Source organism: Panthera pardus, unplaced genomic scaffold, assembly GCF_024362965.1.
Source record: "Panthera pardus isolate Hobbes unplaced genomic scaffold, ASM2436296v1 HiC_scaffold_15, whole genome shotgun sequence".
Classification (NCBI taxonomy): domain Eukaryota; kingdom Metazoa; phylum Chordata; class Mammalia; order Carnivora; family Felidae; genus Panthera; species Panthera pardus.
The window spans coordinates 351594-361224 of NW_026526710.1; positions in this window are offsets into that span (position 1 = coordinate 351594).

Consider the following 9631-nt stretch of genomic DNA (forward strand, 5'->3'; position numbering starts at 1 on the left):
GGGCTCTGTGCTGACAGCTCGGAGCCCGTTTCAGATTCTGTGTCTCCCTCTCTCTCTGCCCCTCTCCTGCTCACGCTCACTCTCTCTCTCTGTCTCTCTCAAAACTAAATAAAAACATTAAAAAAAAAAAAAGAATCCCAAGCAACACACACAGCTTGAGATGGTTTCAGGCTGAGGCTCTGGTTCTCACCTGGCAGCTTGTTCAGAATCACCTCGGGGAGCATTTCACATACATGGGTGTTCCCGGGTTCTGGGTTCCGTCCCTGAACCAATGGAATCGAAATCCCGGGTCGGGGGATAGGCACGTGCAGTTCTGAAAACTCCCCAGGTGACCCTAGTCTCTGGCCAGACGGAGACCCATGGGGCTCCTTTCGATACGACAGACCATCGGTTCCCCAGCGTCAGTACCTCCTGGGAACTTGCTAGAACGGCAGCTTCTCGGCCCCAGCCCACACCTGCCGAATCAGACGTTTGGGGGCGGGGCCCAGCAAGGCCTGTGTTTTCACGAGTCCTCCAGGGGATCCTGGTGCTTAAAACTGGGGAACTGCTGTTCCAGACCAGGCTTGGATGTAGAACAAAACAAAACAGAAGTTAATGAGACAGAAATCAAGAAGGGCCAGGCTTTGTAAGGACTCCGATATCAGGCCACTCCTGTTGTTTTGAAGGGTGGCTATTCTGTTTGTTGAGGGATCAGAGGACTCAGTGTCCCTTCGATGTCCTGCGCATCCTCTGGGTGCCAGGCACGGGGGGAGATGCTTGGCACGATGCCCCAGCCCGACAGGTCTAATATTATGCCCATTTATAGACAAGGAAACTGAGGATAAAGAGGAAATTCTTTGCCCGAAGTCCCCTATTTGGGAAGTGGTCCGTTGTAGTTCAAGTCCCCAAGCTGTTTGCATGACACCTGTCTACTGCAGGGGCTGAGGTCCTGGGGTCAGTTACCCTGGCCCCCAGGCTGTGGCCTCCTCCATCCGGAAACATGTGCAGGATATCCTGGCCCAGGCCCCTGCTGCCTGAAGGGACCCTTGTCTGGCCCCAGGGGGCTTGCGGAATGGGAAGGCCTTGCCAGCCTAAGCCCAGGCAGGGGACCCCAAGGTGGGCTGGGGGCTCCCTCAGAGCCTTACATTAAGAAGACACTGAGCGCCTGGGGCGCCTGGGTGGCTGAGTCGGTTGAGTGTCCGACTTCGGCTCAGGTCATAATCTTGCCATTCCTGAGTTCGAGCCCCGTGTCGGGCTCTGTGTTGTTGACAGCTCAGAGCCTGGAGCCTGCTTCGGATTCCGTGTCTCTCTCTCTCTCTGCCCCTCCCCTGCTCCCCCTCTGTGTCCCTCTCAAAAATAAATAAATGTTAAAAAAAAAAGAAGACTCTTAAAAGTGTCTAGCTCATTTGTACTTCACAGAATGGTCCTCGATACATAAGTGCCTTGAAAAATGGCCCCATTCTGTGAGGTGAGTCCCGGTCCCGGCCCTGTGAGGGCCTGGTCGGTGTTGGCACGGGTCAGTAGTGCGTCCTGAGGGGTCAAAGCCCAGGACTCTTTCTGACCCTTACGATGAACATCGGCCTCTCCCCGGGGCTCTGGAGAAACGTCCCAGGCCCCTGCATTTGCAGCCGCTGAATTTGAGCCAGAGTCGGACGCTCATCTGACTGAGCCACTCAGGCGCCCCAGAAATGCGTATTATTTTAACAGGAACCACTTTCCTTGATATCTCAGACGGGGCGTGCTGCGCGTGTATATTTTATTTTTGGTAAGGAGCTCCTATCAGTCATGAGCCACGTTTCAGGATCGTGGAGGAGTCCGTGCAAACATTTGGTTTAAAGGGGCGCGCTGAGATCTAGAGGGTTCTTGAGCCTCCGGAAGCACGCAGACGATGGTTCGCCCCAGCCTTCTGTGTCACGGCGGTGGGGGGTTGGGCGGGGTGGGATCGAACACCACCGGCTCAGCCGCACAGCCGCCCACGGAGGGGAGGGGGGTGGGGCTGGAAAAGTGAGTCCTAGCTGTCCTCTTAGCGGGGCAGGCCAAGGCCGTGGAAGCGAATGAACTCGACCCGAGGGGTAGGAAATGGCAATCGCAAAATAATGCACGCGATCGTATGCCTTCTGGGCAAAGTTTTGGAATACGTGGCATCTTACCGTATCCTGCGCACGGCCGCGTTCGAGAGGCGGGAAGTACCGGCAGCTGTTGAGTGGATTCACAGGGTACTGCAGGGGGGCGGTCACCCCTGGGGAGGGGCATACAGGCGGGAAAGCCCCCCCCACCCCTTCCCCATGAGCTTTGTCTGCTTCTGTAAAGTTTGATTGGCATAGAAGCAATTCGGGCAAAGGCAGGCCTTCGGTAAATCTGGGCTGCGCACGCGGGTGTTCATGATAGAATCCTGCATTCTTAGGCCGTGGGTGTTTGAAATATTGATAATAATAAGCCAAATGGATCAAGCAGGGAAGGGATTGCTAAACCCTGGGGAAAACCGACAGGATTGAGAAGGAGCCGGTCAGGGGCGCCCGGGCGGACCCCGTCGGTGGGGCGGCCGACTTCGGCTGGGGTCATGAGCTCGCGGTCCGTGGGTTCGAGCCCCGCGTCCGGCTCTGTGCTGAGCCTGTTTCGGATTCTGTGTCTCCCTCTCTGTCTCTGCCCCTCCCCTGCTCACGCTCTGTCTCTCTCGGTCTCAAAAATAAATAAAAACATTTAAAAAAATTAAAAAAGAAAAGAAAAGCTTCCGTCACGCATGACAGGAAGTCTGCCCCCACCCCCACCGCGGGTCCCAGCATGGTGGGCAGACTCTGGCTCCATCCCCTGGGGAGGCTGGGGGGTGGCATTCTCTGGGGCCAGGCGGCCACCCCAGGTGTGGGTATTGCAGTCCGACCTTTTCCCCAGGAGGCCCCTAGGAGATGCCCCTTCCCCTGCCGTTGGTCAGAAGGAGGGCGAATGTGTCCCCAACAAGCCTGACTCGCTCACCCGGGAGGGGTCGCTGTCAGTGACCAGAACATTCCACAAGAAGGGGTTAGCGTGATCTCACAGAAACAGAGGCGGAGACAGAGGCAGCCGCGGGATTGGTTGCCAGCTCGACGGCCTCAGCGGGGACCCAAGACCTTTCCCTCCCTCCGTCCACCCCGCGGTCCTCGGAGTGTCAGCCCCGCGGCCCTCCTGAGCTCAAAACGGCTGCCACGGCCACACTTTTCCACGCGGTTGTGTCCAAAATGGGAAAAGGCTGGGAGCTCCCCGCCCCCCTCCACTCGCCGTCTCAGTCCTCACCGGGCAGGGAAAACCTTCCCCAGCCTTCCTGCAGGCCGGCTGGCCAAACTGGGTCACGGGGCCTCTCCCGGCTCGGCGCGGGTGTCTTGGGTCAGTCTCCTCAGAAGCAGACTCTGGGGTGACATTTCCGTCTGGGTGATTTATCGCCAAGGACGAGCTCCTGTGGGCAGCCGGGGAGGGAGTGGGGAAGCGAGACAGGAAAGGGGGCAGAAATCGGGCGAAGGGGCAGTTTCGGTTTAGGACTTGGCCTTGGCCTGGTCCCGCAGGGAGCTGGGGGGCTCCGGGGGGCACCGCCTGGAGACGAGGGAGCCAGGCTTTTGTCCCCGTGCCAGCTGATGGTGCCAGACGGCTGCACCAGGGGACGTCAGCTCTGGGCAGGGAGGCGAGGAGCTTCAGGCAGCCCAGAGTCAGCCCCCTGGAAACTTCGAGCCAGCCGTCAGCAGAATCTGGGCGGGGGGGGGAAGGCACAGGTTCCATCAGCGTCTCTGAGGGTTCAGGGCAGGACACCAACAGGGTCCCCCCCCCCCCCCCGCCCTGGGGAAGCAGGGAGGGGAAGGTTCAGTCCCCACTGGAGGGGGCGGCCGCTCCCACCGAGAACAAGTCAGGAGAGAATGGCCACTGGGTGGGGAGACACGACAGCACCTGCCGGACGACTGAGTCCCCAGATGACCACCGCTGGCCGCCGCGCTCTGGCCAAGGGGAGGCGGGTGGCCACAGCAGGCCGGGGGTCGGCCGGGCCCCCCCTTTCCCCACCCTTCCCATCCTCTGGGGGAGCCCCCCCCCGCCCCCAGACCCCACCGCTGCCCACTCAGCGCCCTCGGTTCCTTCCAGCCTAACGGCCGGCAGAACCCGAGATGCGCCCACTGAAAAGGGAAACTCTGTAGTTATTACCACACCATGGAACCGTCCAAGAAGACGCAGGGGCCCCGAGGGGGGTGGGGGCGGAAATCCCCCTGACTTCTGTCTTCGCTGGGCACCCGGGAGAAAACATGCAAGGTCCACGCAGGGATTACTGGCCTTGGTCTATTAGTCCTTTAAGTCCGTTCTCGGGAATAAAGGGAGAGGTTATTAGCTCAAGGTGGCTGGTAATAAGCTAATGACGGTGCTGGCAGATCAGGGGTGTGAGGAGGCCCGGTCGGTGCCCTGAGTCTCCTCTGAGCGAGCCGTTCTGAGCGATGACGGATGCGACAAAGCCGTGGCCAGCTTGCCCTGCCGCGGAGCTGCGTTATGCACCTGGCACGTTAAATCTGCCCGGGGGAGGGGGCGGGGGGGATCCCCAGACAGATAGCTTTGAACTCCTGGGGGGCCCTGCACCCCTCTTCCATCCCAAGGGGGAGGTGTGGCGAAAGCCCAGGGGACTGTGGAAAACGCAGACGCCAGAGGAGACCCAAGGCCGAGTTTCTCTCCACTTCCCTTGACTCAGTAACCTTGAGGCGAGGCCCGGGATTTGCTTTCTCTCTGCTGACGGACGGGCCCTCGGCCGGCCTCGCTGCCGGTTGTCATCTGACTGCCTCTCTGGGGCTGCGTGGGAGGAAAGGGGAGATTTGGGACGGTGTGGGGGAGGGAAATGAAGGGTTGAGGCTGTGGGTTGCAGACCCACCAAGGCCCAGGAGTGTGATTGTTGCTCCCGACGCCAGCAGAGAGCAGGGAAGGCATTGGTGACTCATGGCAACGTGCCCCCAGCCCAGAAGCTGGGAGACTGTCCAGACCGCAGGGACCAGCCCGCCCTGGTTTGTCTGGGACTTTCTGGGTTTTAAGTACTAAAGGTCCCCGTCCTGGGAAACCCCTCCATCTCCGGGATTGTTCACCCTATTCCAGACGCCTCAAGCAAGGGAGCCGCCTGGAGGTCAAGGGCACGGCCCTGGGCGTGGGGCTGAATGGGGCTTCTACCCCTGATCTTGTAAAACGCGGCTCCGGTGACCCTCCCGTGCCCCCATCTGCTTCCTGAAAAACAGAATGAGTGACCTCAAAGAACACTGGGGGAAGTGAATTTAAAGAAAAAATTCAGGGTCCGGAAAAGAGCGAGGTCTGAAACATGATTTTTGTTGACGTCGGGGAGATGATTGTGTCGTTGGGAGGCCAGGATGAAGGCCTTTTACAGGTGGAACTTAGTAGGGATGGGGCCGCCCTCGGCTTCAGGGAAGAAGGTTAAGGAAACCAGACGGACCCTCACCCAGGGGCGTACGCCCCAGGGTCACGCGAGGTGAGGAGCCAGAAGGGGGCTGGCTGGCGACTCAGGATCAGCCAAGACCGTGGATCAGGCTGCCGCTCTGAGAAGGACGCAGAGTGGACGTGAAACTGATAAGGGATCGGTTCCGATTCTAGATTGTTCAGTGAGTATTCAGGAGGCCAAAAGGTGTATACAGTGGGCCACGTTTATGTGAAAACGAAGGGTATCGCTAGTCGTTAGGGGAATGTAAGTCCAAACCACAGGAGGGGCGTCTGGGCAGTTCGGTCTGTTGAGCATCCGACTTCGGCTCAGGTCACGATCGCACGATTGGTGGCCCTCAGCGCAGAAGCCCCTTCAGATCCTCTGTCCCCCTGGCTCTCTGCCCCTCCCCCCCCAACATAAATAAACATTTAAAAAGCCCCACAAAACCACAATGAGACACCGCCTCACATCCATCAGGATGGCTATAAGAAAAAAGAAAACCAGAAAAGAACAAGTATGGGTGAGATGTCGAGAGACTGGAACCTTCCTGCAGCCTTGGCGGGAATATAAACGAGGGCGGCCTCTGGGGAGAACAGTTCAAAGCGTCAAAGGCATTTAACTCAGCAAGGCTGCTGGGCGCCGGGCGAGGAGGAGCAAGGAGCGATTGATAAGTGGGTGTGAGTTTCCTTCCGGAGTGATAAGAATGTTCTGGAACTAGATAGTGGCCGTGGTTGTGAATGTACTCAAACGTCACCGCTGGTAAACTTTGTGCTGTGCATCGTTCACCGCGCACACGCGCACACAAAGGCAAGAGGAGAGGCCTGGCTGACTCAGTCTGCGGAGCGTGAAACTCTCGATGTCAGGGTTGTGAGTTCGGGCCCCACGTCGGGTGTAGAGGTTACTTTAAAAAAAAAAAAAAAGCAGGGGGCACCTGGGTGGCTCAGTCGATTAAGCATCTGACTCCGGCTCGGGGCATGATCTCGAGGTTCGTGAGTTCAAGCCCTGCATCGGGCTCTCTGCTGTCAGCACGGACCCTGCTTCAGATCCTCTGTCTCCCCCTCTCTCTCTGCCCCTCCCCCACTCCCGCGCTCTCTCCCCACCCCCCTCAAAGATAAACATTAAAACTTTTTTTTAAAGGCAGGGGGATGATATATACCAACACGCACATACACGTGCAAACGTATGGCCTGACGTACGCACAAATATCTCTGGGAGGAAACACTCATAGACGTGGGTGTTGCTGGGGATACGAATCGGGGGGCTGGGGGGGCAGGGAAGAGGCTTACTTTTAACTGTATGTCCTTCAGGTGTTTCGGAACTCATTTTATCGTACGCGTGCGTGTTGCCTTTAAGACGTAATAAGGTCTCCAGGTGAATTTTACGAGAAAAATAATGTAAGAAGTTCAGGGGCAAAAACGAGGTGTCAGAGACGGATCTCCTGTGGGAGGAGATGAGTCGTGTGGTCAGACAGCGACAGGAATCGCACGTCTTTGGTTCAGCTCTGCCTTTACCGCTGAGGACACATGTTCTTTCAAATCCCACGGGAGGAAGATGTGTTCTGAAGAGAGAATTGAATTCACGGCTCCCCGGGAGACAGAAGGGTCCCCAAAGAAGCCACTAGAGGGAAAGTGGAGCCTGAAGATGGGTGAGGACCCCATTTTCTAAAAGGGGAGATAATATGGATTCTGGAAACCCCAGATGGGGTAGGTCTGACAGCAAGAGCTCTTAGCAGAATTCTGGAACAGAGCTTTACCCAGATGGCTTGCGACTGTTTAGAAGAAAGTATGATAATCACGAGAAGCTAACACAGGGTCACTAAAGCGACCTTGTGTAGGCTAATGTCAGCTTCCTATTTTCACGGGGAGACCACCCTAGTAGAGCGGATGGCCACCTGGGACCCTGCCCTCCTAAAGGATCTGTACAATAGTGCTCTCATTATCTTACGGCAGGAATTATTATCAGTTCCTGGATTATCTGCCTTGTGCTTTCTGCATCTGCTTTGTCTGGCGAGACTGTTCCTCTCCCACACGTTTTCAGGTCATTTCCGGGAGTAATTGTCCATTTGTGAGCTACTCAGACTTATTTTATTTTAATGACCTGTATTAATCAAGAATCTTTTGGTTACAGGGGAAAGAAATCCAATTCAAATAGTCTTCAGCAGAAATGTCTGGAGTGGGGCCAGTTTCAGGTATGGCTCGATCCAGGTGTTTAAAGGATGTCATAGGGCAGCTGAATCCTGCCCTGTGCTGGATCTGCTTTCCCCGGTATTTGGTTTCATTCTAAGGTTGGATTTCCTCAAATGGTGTTAAGACTGGGGCCAAGAGCTGTTGGATTACCTCTTATCACCTTGGTAACCTGAGCAGCTCCAGTATCTGGGCCAGCTCTGATTGGCGTGGCTGGGTCTTTACCCGTTCCTGAGCCAATCACCATGACTGCCTTGGTTGGTCCGTGCCCTCCACGCAGATCACATGAAAGATGATTTCGTTTAGCAGCAGGAGAGGAAAAGTTTCCTCAAGGAAAGTTGAGATGCCGTTGTTGGGAAAAGAACGAACGGATACCGGCCAGGCAGAAACCCAGCCTAATCAAATTATGGTTAGTTATGCAAATAGCATGCATGGAGGACGGTCCTCAAAGGCATCCCAAAGTCAAGATGAATCTGCTATTGTCTCCCTGTCTTCCAACCCTCCATTAACACAGAAAACGAACTGGTAGCCCTGCGGCCGGTGAGAACAAGATCGTGCTTTTGTGGCTAGGGCATGGGTCACGCAGGTGAACACAGGTGAGGCCCCCCTGCCTGCAGGTGAAGGCTACGCAGGAGAGGAAGGGACCTGGTGGCGGGAAGGCGGGCAGGGCTGAGAGCAGAGACGTGGGGTCCAGGCATCAGGCAGTGTGAGCTAGTCCCAGGTAGAAGCTGTCCACCTCTCCTGCATGGCGAGCTCCTGGGTGTGCCCCTGGCAGAGGTGGGACCTGTGGCTTAGGGTCCTCCTGATTCAGGTGGGGCGGATGTTGGAATCCGGAATGCCGGGTAGATGTCGCCGAAGGGCGAGCTGCAATTGTTGCCTTGCGAAGGACTAAAGGCTTTATCTGGAATCAACGGATAAGCGTGCTGGGGTTGATTAGCAATGCCTGCCCTGGTCACGGCCTGTGAAGGAATAGCAGGCACACCTCGTGTTTGCCGTGACTGGGCCAGGCCTTCCCTAGGTAAATCCAGGGAGATGGGGTATTAAGAGGCCACCCCAGCAACTGAAGGCGGGTTTATTTCCATCAAGCGCTAAAGGAAATAACCTCTAAGCAAATAGTACTTTTTAAGTACGGCCTGTTCTAAGCCTCTTCTCTTTGGCTACGTGGTCACAACAGGTGTTTGCTGTTCGTTCGACTCCACCCACTAAAAACAGGCATGATAACGATGACGGAAAACAGATTCCCAGACCCCAGTCGTTTCTGGAAACCTGCACATATTCATAAGCCAGGGTGCCACCGTGCTTTGCTTCCTGGAACTTTTTATTGAGGTATATTACACATACAGAAAAGGCACAAGTCTTTAGCATACAGCTTAAAGAATTCACGAAGGGAGCATACCCGTCTAACCAGCACTAACTTCAAGAAATACCACATTCCCAGCTTCCCCGGGACTGCCCCCTGCCCAGACGGTTTTTCTGTCACAACCCCCGAGGGTGACTTCTAACTACAGGCTAGTTTTGAGACTTTACATTAAGAGAATCTTACAGCTGGGACTCTGTTGTGTCTGGTTTTCTCCATCTTGTTATATGTAGATGAGGTCTTCCATCTACATATACATGTATATGTACATGTAAACGGTGTATTTACCCGATCCAGGTTCATGGGCGTTCAGAGTCGTTTTTATTCTTTTTTTTTTTTAATTTATTTATTTATTGAGAGCCAGGGAGAGAGAGACAGAGCATGAGCAGGGGAGGGGCAGAGAGAGAGGGAGACACAGAATCCGAAGCAGGTTCCAGGCTCTGAGCCGTCAGCACAGAGCCCGACGCGGGGCTCGAACTCACGAACTGTGAGATCATGACCTGAGCCGAAGTCAGATGTTAACTGACTGAGCCACCCAGGCGCCCCGGGATCGTTTTTATCCTGGATAATCCTTGTGCATGTGTTTTTATGAACACACGGACACATTTCTAAAGGGTATACACCCGGGATAGAGGCTGGGTCATGGGGCAGGCCTGTGTTGTAGGGTTTAGCAGCTTATAGCGGATAGCGTTC